Raw genomic sequence first — 9455 nt, 5'->3', positions numbered from 1 at the left:
CTCGTGAGCCTTGCCAAGGAAGTCTTGGGCAGGGCTCCCGTTTCATCCGTGTCTAGTGATCTCTCGGTGTAGTTGGCTGGAGCAAGATGAAGAGCAAGAGGGAGTTCATCGTTCAAAGGACATCTCTGTTCACTCAGTCCGTTCGTGTCGGAGCAGAAATTCAAAGAGGCATCACCCATGTCTCCTTAAATAAACCTAGTCAACCTAGTCTTCCACTCTCCAGGGCTTGGTGTCTCTTTCAGGCTGTTGAGAACTCAGTAACCCACCGCCACTTGAGACCAGGGAGTGTAACCTCACCCCTTCAGCTGGTGTTCCCGTTACCAGATTACAGACAGACTGACCGGTCCCTCACCAAAGCCGTCCACCGCAGGAACAGGTGTCCCCTAACTTACTACCCACGAACAGAGAACGTCCAGCTGTCCATTCGCCACCTGCCAGGCACTGTACTAAACTCCTCAGATCCCTCAGCAGCAAGCGACCATATGACAAGTAGTAAGGGCCATCAATTCATCAGCAAAGTAACCCAGACACACAAAAATATATGTCACCTGTCCCAGCCTGCATCGTTAGCAGCAGAGCTAGATTTGAGGCCAGACTGCCTGCTTTGTGCTGGTAACTGAGCAGAGGCTCCTAGTCCTGAGTTGTCCTCTCCCCGTCCCCCACCCCACCCCACCTACCCCCACCCCGACACCCAGCCATTGAAGGGAGGACTACATATCCCAGGAGCTCTTGGGGATACAGAGAGTCTTCTGGCCGCTGGTGCAGGTCCACTTAGAGGAAGCACAGGTTGGAGGTAATGATGCAGTAGTATAAAGAATTTAAGGATTTGGCTGTTTATTCGTTCACTCAGTGTCTGTTGAGCCTCTGCTGTGTGCTAGGTTCTGCTCCAGAGCCTTGTGATCCAACAACGAGCAACCCATCCGGTTCCTCCCTGAGTGCTTAGCGTCCAGGGAAGACAACTGGACGGGACAACATTGGATGGGATGATATCACTGGAAACATTCAAGGCACTGTAAAAACTGCATCCTAGAGGAACTGGAGTGATAGCACAGGGGCTAAGAGAACTTACTGCACTTGCAGAGGACCGGGGTTCGATTCCCAGTACCCACCCAGAAGGTCACAATCACTCATAATTCCAGCTCCAGGAGATCTGACCTCCCCAGGCACCACGGCTTACACATGATACACAGACATAATGCAGGCAAATCGCCTGGACACATAAAACAACACTGAACAAATCTAAAAAGAAGAAAAAAACACACATAACGGAGCCACAGAGGGTGTGTCCTATTGCAGGAGGTTAAGAGGGGAGCAGGTCAGGTAACGCTTCTAGGAAACGTGGTATTTAAGCCCTCTGCAGGGTTGCTGCTGGCTGGACCAGGGAGCTGTTAGGGAGCCAGGCTCACTGGAGGATTGGAACAGATCGTGAAACGTTTAGGGCAGAAGTTGAAGGAGCTGAAAGATGTGGGCAGGAGAGTCGTGAAGAGCTGCGACCTTCTGAGGTAACTGAAGGCTGAGTGTTTTGTTTATGAATTCAGCTTTTTTTTTTTTCAAGCAGAGTCACAGAATCGCTAGTAATGAGACCGGGGCATCGTACTTGCCATTTTGTTCCTAAGCAGCTTGTTAAACTCCACGGTACACTGAGCATTTAAAAATGAGGGGGAATTTTTTTTCCTCATTAGCTTCAAAATGTTTGGCAATAAATTCCTTGATGCCTGAAGGCATTTCTCATGCTTTAGACGGAGGAAACGAGCTAAGTGTGTTATCTAACAAACGCTCGCTGGTCTAGGGTCTTATTTCAAGAGTAGCGACAAAAGGCACAGACCTCTACTCACAGGCCGCTTTCAGGGAACAGAACTGAGGTCGTGCCAGGATACGGGATCTTGGACATTGACTTCTGGGTCAAGGAAAGACTGCAGCCCCGTCTCTCAACCTTCTCTCTGTCCTCTGGCCACGTGTGCCCGTTTCATGGGTTCAAGGGATCACTGCAAAATCTTGGATATAGAATCAAGATTTCTCGGCTCCTTGTTACAGGAGAGCAGGCAAGAGTCAGACAGGGGGCATCATACAACCCCAGAGGCTCTGGGCATGCGCTCTGGGAAGTGGCTGAGTCTTGGAAAGCCTGGTGCAGACAGGAGACAGCTGCAATCCAGGCAGCCAGAGCGCTTGCTCACCGCTCACCAGAGAGCAAAGGAAGGGTTGACAGGACCCTGAGGGTCGCGGCATGCCGCGAGATGTGGTGGCAACAAGCACTTGACTTCCTAAACTTTGGTTCTGCTACTTCAGATAGAATCTAGTAGCATTTTTAAAAGTAAAAACAAGAATATTTCACGCCACAGTGGATTCAGTCTGAAAAAAAAAATGCAGATTTGAATTTGGTTTTATGTGAATAGATACAACACATTAGCAGAATAAAATAAAAAAATTGGGGGGGGGGGAATTTTGATAAAATTCAATATGCAATGGTAAGTTTTAAAAAGCTCAAGTTCCACAAAGAATTTTCTTAATTTAAGAAGCAGTATTTATAAAAAACAAGATAGCCTTTGGTTAACACTGTAACTAATGACAGAGTGCAAATCTTTTTTGGAGATTATAGGACAAGCATTGTCTTTTATTACACACACACACAGAGAGAGAGAGGGGGGGGGGGGAGGGAGAGGACAGATAGATAGACAGACAGATAGATAGTATTAGATAATATTGATCTGGGCATGATGGTGCTTGTCTTGAATTCCAGCACTTGGAGGCAGAAACAGGAAGATCTCTATGAGTTCAATGCCAACTTTGTCTACATGCTAAGAGTAAGGCCAGCCAAGACTGTCTCAATTTATATATATTATATACATTATATGAATAAATATACATATATAGAGAGATTCATAAAGGACATTGAGTAGCCTAGCCAGAGCAATATGAAAATAAAAATGAATAAATGGCATAATTATTGTAAATAAAGAAAAATGTTATTTGCAGATGCTATGATTATGTATATAGACAATGAAAAATAACTTAGAGCCAAATTAGAAGAATTGATATGTGAATTTAAAGGAGGGACTACATAATGAGAACTTTGGTGTTTTTGTTTTGTTTTGTTTTGTTTTTTCTCTTTTTGGGGGGGGTTAAACATAGATTTTTTTCATGTTTTTTAAACATAGATTTTTTTTCATGTTTTTTAAACATGAATATGTTTTTGTTTTAATCTTAAGTGTGGACTATGGGGCTGCTTCAGCTTATCCACAGCAGCTGACTCTGATTTGCCTCATGCTCTGGCAGCGGTGTGATTTTGCCAGCTGAGCATAGCTTGTGTTTGGATTTCTGGGGACTTTTCAGAGAATAGGTAAATGCTGGAGCCACAGAGGGGACTGAGGGGGCTGCTGCTCCTGCTGCTGCTGCTGCTGTTGCTGATTGCTGTTTGCTCCTGATGATGTTGCTGTTAGCTGTTTGTTGATGATTGCTGGATTGCCGGTTGCTGGTTAGAGATATCCTGATGACAAAGATCAAACTCACCCCAAGGAACACGATGCTCATAATCAGGAGGAAGTAGTCTAACAATATAAATGCCCTCCCTTCCCCTCTAACCTTCATTCTCTCCTACCTAGTGTTAAGGGGTTGGAAGGAACACGGGTGGTGTAGGGACGTAGGAAAAAGAACCCAATAAAGTAGCCAAAAGTTCAGCTACAGGACTAGAATCCAGTGCCTTCTTCTGATCTCCTCGGCCACCAGGCACCCACATGGTATACAGACATACGTGCAAGCAAAGCACCCATCCATATATATACATTGTCTTTCTTAGAGTTTCTATTGCTATAATGAAACACCGTGACCAAAAGCACCTTGGGGAGAGCACGGTTTGTTTCAACTTGTATTTCTAGGTAACTGTCCACTCTTGGAGGAGGTCAAGGCAAGAACTCAAGCACAGCAAGAAGCTGGAAGCAGGAACTGAAGGAGAGGCCACGGAGGAGTGCTGCTCGGTGGCTGGTCCTCTTGGCTTGCTCAGCGTGGCCAGGGTTGGCACCGACCACCATAGGCTGAGCCCACCCACATCAATCAAGAAGATGTGTCTTGCACACGAGACTTGCCTCCAGGCCAATGGTATGGAGATACTATTTTTTTTTTTAGCTTAGATTGCCCCTTCTCAGATATGTCTCTAATATGTTTCAAGTTGACAAAAAAAAAAACTAGCTAGCACATACATAAAATAATAATTATTTTTAAAATATCTATAAAATATGCAAGACTGCTATGTAGAAAATAAGAAAAAATTAACCATAAATACAGTAAGACCTAAAAACTGGTGAGAAATATGTACTATACTCATGGATTTAAGATATCAAAACAGTAAAAATAATTCTATCCAAATGTATCTAAATAATCAATAAAAACAGCATTGTTTATATATATATATCTCTTGACCAACTGTTTCTAAAGACACCTAGAGATTTTAAGGGTCAGGAAGATGCAGGCAGTGTTTTAAAGCTGGCCTTCTGAATGCCAAGGCCATAGAGCTGCAGTAGAAGGACGCTGGAGCAAGTAATCAGATTGAAACCAGAGAGGCAAAGGGAAGTAGGAGCCACACAGACATCGGTTCATGAGAAAGGTCAGGGTTGCAGAGCAGTGGAGGGAAAGAGACAACACGCAGTACTGGGGAAATTAGACATAATTACTACAAAAATAAACTTTACCCAGCCCTGATGCCCCAACATGAAATTAGTCCCATTTTTTAATGGGGTAAGGGAGAGAGTAGAGTTGGGTCAACGGTTAAGAAAACTGGCTAGGCTTCCAGAGGACCCGGGTTCAATTCCCACTGCCTACATGACAGCTCACAATTGTCAGCAACTCCAGTTCCAGGGGCGCCTGATGTTCCTTTCTGATCTATGCAGGCACCACACATGCACATGGCGCACATATGCATATGGGCAAAACGCATATAAACTAAATCTAAAAAAAATAAATAAATAAACAAAAACGTGGAAATTTTTAAAAGTATAAATGTGAATATAGAAATGAGAGAACTTTGTGATCTTAGGTTTTTTAAAAGACTGTAGGTAGAACATGAGAGACACTAACTGTAGAACAACCTGGAAATACAGCCTTCACCTTCAACTCCAGGGGAATGGGCATGTCTGCTCGCCAGCACTTGTCCTTCAGCATGAAAGGAGACGCCAGAGTGGAAGAGAGCGTCTGTGGAGCAAACAGCTAAACGCTCTTCCCCACCATTTGAGGAACTTCTGCGGCATTACAAAGGCAATCGGCTAGCCAGGACATGCCTGTAATCCCAGCACTCGGGGAGGCAGAGGCAGGCGGATCTCTATGAGTTCGAGGCCAGCCTGGTCTACAAGTGAGTCCAGGATAGCCAAGGCTGCACACAGAAACCCTGTCTCAGAAAACCAAAAATCAAAAAAGAAAAAGAAAAGAAGGCCATACTTATTCCTCCTTTCGATCCCTCCCACACTCAATTCTTCCTTACTCCTTCAGAAATCCATGTTCACTCTGCTCGGGAAGAAGAGGAAGAAAATGAAGGAGGAGGAGAAAAAGAAGACGATGAAGACGAAAAGAAGGAAGGAGGAAAGAGAGAGAGGGAGAGTATGGAGAAAAAGAATCAGCCATTCAAATGGCCAATAAATTATAACCCCATAATGCCTCCTAGACAAATGCGAATTGGAAGGTAACCACAGAATGGTAGCCTTGGTGAGACACAGAGAAGAGAGCAGGAAAGTTTGAGAGTGGGCCATGAGACTACACCAGCTCAAGAGTTTGGGTTCTGTTTACTTAAATTTTTTTTAAAAGCTCCACTACTTCTATTTTTACTCTTTTGTTTTGTTTCCCCGTGTGCAGCACCAGTTGGCCTTGAACTCTGGAGCCTCTCGCTTCCTCCTGGATGCTAACAGTTACAGGAGTGCCAGACTTAAAGCCATTTTAAAATACTTATTTTTAAAGTTTGTATTTTATATTTTAAACTATGTATCTATGTAGGGGACATAGGTAAGCGCAGGAGTCTGTGGGTACCAGGAGACAGCATGGGGCCTCCTGGGGCTTGAGTTCCAGGTGGTTGTGAGCCACAAAAGGGGGAGCTGGGAACTGAATTCAGGAAAGCAGCAAGCACATTCAACCTCTGAGCCATCTGTCCCAGGCTTCACTATTTATAAGCAAGATCCCAAAGTCCAACCCCTGCTATTAGGACATGCTAGGCGACAGTCGCTACACACTATCACCAGTGAATGGAAAGACTCAAAGGTATGTGTCAGAAGACATTTATTTCAGCACGGTCCTTACATTAGCTCTTCCCTTTGGCCATTAGCCACGTCCTCTGTCAGTGGCCAAGCTAGGGCAGTGGCTCATCTTAAGGAAGCTTGTCGACCTGCCCCCCACCTGCCCTCCACATCTGCCCCCACACCTGCCCCCCACACCTGCCCCCCACACCTGCCCCCACACCTGCCCCCCACACCTGCCCCCACACCTGCCCCCCACACCTGCCCCCACACCTGCCCCCCACACCTGCCCCCCCACTTGCCCCCCACACCTGCCCCCCACACCTGCCCCCCACACCTGCCCCCACACCTGCCCCCCACACCTGCCCCCCCACTTGCCCCCCACACCTGCCCCTCACACCTGCCCCCAAGTGCTGTTGGCAGCCGAGTGGAGATCTGCAGCTGAGCCACTAGCTTGTGGGACAGAGCTGCAGAAAAAAATAAATTACAAATCGACTTTTTCTTGAGGGGACAGCTATTGACTCAACATTTTCAGGAAACCTGTTACGACGCTGTCCAATAAAATCACCCACAGTAACGTGGGTCTAAAAATTGCTTAGCTGGGCCCCGGTGGCGCAGGCCCGGAATCCCAGCTACTCCGGAGAGTGAGATGGGAGGAGCACAAGGTTAAGGCCTGCTGTGCCTCAGGTGGGCTGGTTCAAGGACAGCCTGCGTCCCATAGCAAGGCCCTGTCTCTGAATTAAAGTAGGAAGGGGGGAGGGGTTCAGCACACAGCTCAGTAAATCCTTGCCAAGTATTGCAAAACTCATGAGTCTAATCTCCAATACGGACAGACAGACAGACAGACAGACAATAGAGTAGCAAACCCTGGCTACCCTACACACTCCTTCAGCTATTGTGTATAGCTCCGTATACAGGATCTTCTGTGAGAAATCATGCAAAAAAAATCCATTTGAAGCCTCTGCTTAAAAAAGGGTAATTGTAGTTTAAGATCATTTGTAGAGTCAGTCCTTCATAGAATGACATGTCTGAAGGTCCGCATGTGAACTCCTCAGAGTGAATCAACCGATCTGGAAACTTTACTGTGCAATGGATTTAGTTCCAAGCAGCCTCAGAGGCGCTGTGTGTGTAAGTGTTGCTCGCACACGTACAGCCAGTGTAACCGGAACTCGGAGTGGATGCAGAAAGCCTGTAGAAGTAGACTCACTGGGCGTGTCCTAATAGCAAATAAAAGGCATACAGTTGTTCTCTCAAAACTCCAGACTAACGTCGTGGAAGCTTGTGTTCATTTATGGGTCCCAAAATATCTTTCCTAAAGTAGTGAAGATTTAAAAAGCGAAATTCATGAGAACCAGTTCTGAGTGTTGCTTCTGCGGCGCTCCATTATAGAAAGTCAATTTTATCCATTATATCAAATAGTCACACTAATGTACCATAGAAACCCTGTCTTTGAATGATGATTTATTCACTGCATTTGGTAGTTTTAAAAACACCAAGGCAAACTAAAACAAAGTCAGCACTGCCTTCCAAAGGGTTTTATTAATCTTCCAATTTGGTGAATGAATGCCGTAGGACAGCTGCAAATAGAAATTTTATTTGAGTAATAGAAGAAAAGCTAAAATACTCGCCTGAGTTCTCAGAACTAGGCCATTCAAAGTGTGTGTTAAGGAGGCATACCTGAAGAAACAAATGGGGAAAATACAGAAAAATACAGAGAAGTATTTGTCATTGATACACACGCTGAAGCCTAGAGAATCCCACATTCGGTTTTACTGTCACTGTCTGGAAAGTCTTTTGGCTTTAATTTATTGGGGTTGTGTGTGTGTATGTGTGTGTGTGTGTGTGTGTGTGTGTGTGTGTGTGTGTGTGTGTGTGTGTTGGGTTTTCTGTTTGTTTTAGAAATGCTCTCACTCTGTAGCACATACTAGCCTGGAACTCTCGGCATAGCCCAGATTGTCTTCAGATTCACAATACTCCCCCTCGACGCTGGCATTACAGACACGGCCCACATCATGCTTTCAATGTCTCTACTTTTAAATTCCTAACATTTTTAAGACACGAAGCCCCATGGGTCCCACGGGCTGTGCACCTTTCCCTTCCTTTGCTCTTCCTCCTCTTTTCTTTCCCCCTTCCCTCTTCTCTCCTGTTCCGCCCATCTCTCCTCTCCTCTCCTCCCATGCCTTCTTCTTCCTTCCCTTTGCAATGTCACGTATGCAGGGCCTCAGGCATGCATCGCAAGTGCTCTACCACCAACACATTACAGTGCTGGTCTGTCTTTTCTTTTTTTTAAATTTTAACTTTATTTTTTTATAATTATTGTATTATGTTTCTTTTTTAACATATACATGTATATTATTACACATGAACAAGATAAACTACATACATCAGGAAGAACCACGAGACAATCATGAGTATTATGAATGTTACATTCAGGGTGACTTGGCTGTTTGTATTGGTAAAGCTTGAAGTAAACATCTTTCCTACCTTGTTGGGTCTAAATTTCTGAATGAAAGTCAGTATTTATCATATCTCATCTCTATTAACTTAAATCATCTATCTTGATCTAAAAATATCTTATCCCCTAACCAACTAAACTTGATTGTAAGACTAAACTATCTGGCCTTCAGCCCCAGCAGAGATTTGAGAAGGAATAAAATGTTAATGCCTTGAGTGAACTGGAAGTACAGGTTAGCAGCTTCCAAAATGGAAAAAAAAAATGACTGAGACAGTTTACTGCCTGAGCAGTCACTCAACGCTCTCTATAATATTAGAGCATCATCTTTGGCCTTCTAGCCCCTTATCTCTGTCAGACATATTTGATAGGCAGGAACTATTGAGGACTTGCTTACCCTGTCTTGGCAGAGTTTGGTCGTCAACTCTGCCTGCATCTAAGCTTGCCCATTTTTAGGCAGAATTCTGTCTGTGGCAGGAACAAGTGGCTGGTTTGCCCAGTGGCTAGTTTGCTACATTTGAAGCGAGCTCCATAAGGAGGTTCTTCGATGTTGATCATCTTCTTTGAGGTAGGCTGGGTGTTGCCAGGAGTAAACTTGTTGTCAAACAGTCTTAGGATAATGAAAACATCTTTAAATGTCATATTCTATAGGTCTCTGAGGCTTTTGAAGACCTTATTTAACTATTTTACCTTATATATCTATAGAATCATATTTATCTGTTAGACCTAGGATATATATTCTTGTGATAGAACTAGACTGTTGTTTGACATGACCATGATTTGCATCAATATAC

General features: G+C 44.6%; 1 long non-coding RNA gene across 1 annotated transcript; it reads left to right on the top strand.

Moving 5' to 3' along the window:
• The first annotated feature begins 1344 nt into the window (after nt 1–1344).
• On the top strand, nt 1345–6379 carry LOC311578326. Its single transcript, XR_014772836.1, has 3 exons — nt 1345–1502; nt 3873–4092; nt 5476–6379. It is a non-coding gene; the product is annotated as an uncharacterized lncRNA (long non-coding RNA).
• The last annotated feature ends 3076 nt before the right edge of the window (nt 6380–9455 follow it).

The sequence above is a fragment of the Acomys minous genome (assembly GCF_964271855.1).
Source record: "Acomys minous genome assembly, chromosome: 12".
Classification (NCBI taxonomy): Eukaryota; Metazoa; Chordata; class Mammalia; order Rodentia; family Muridae; genus Acomys; species Acomys minous.
The sequence above is the reverse complement of the archived record's forward strand: the minus strand, read 5'-3'. Positions and strand labels throughout refer to the sequence as shown.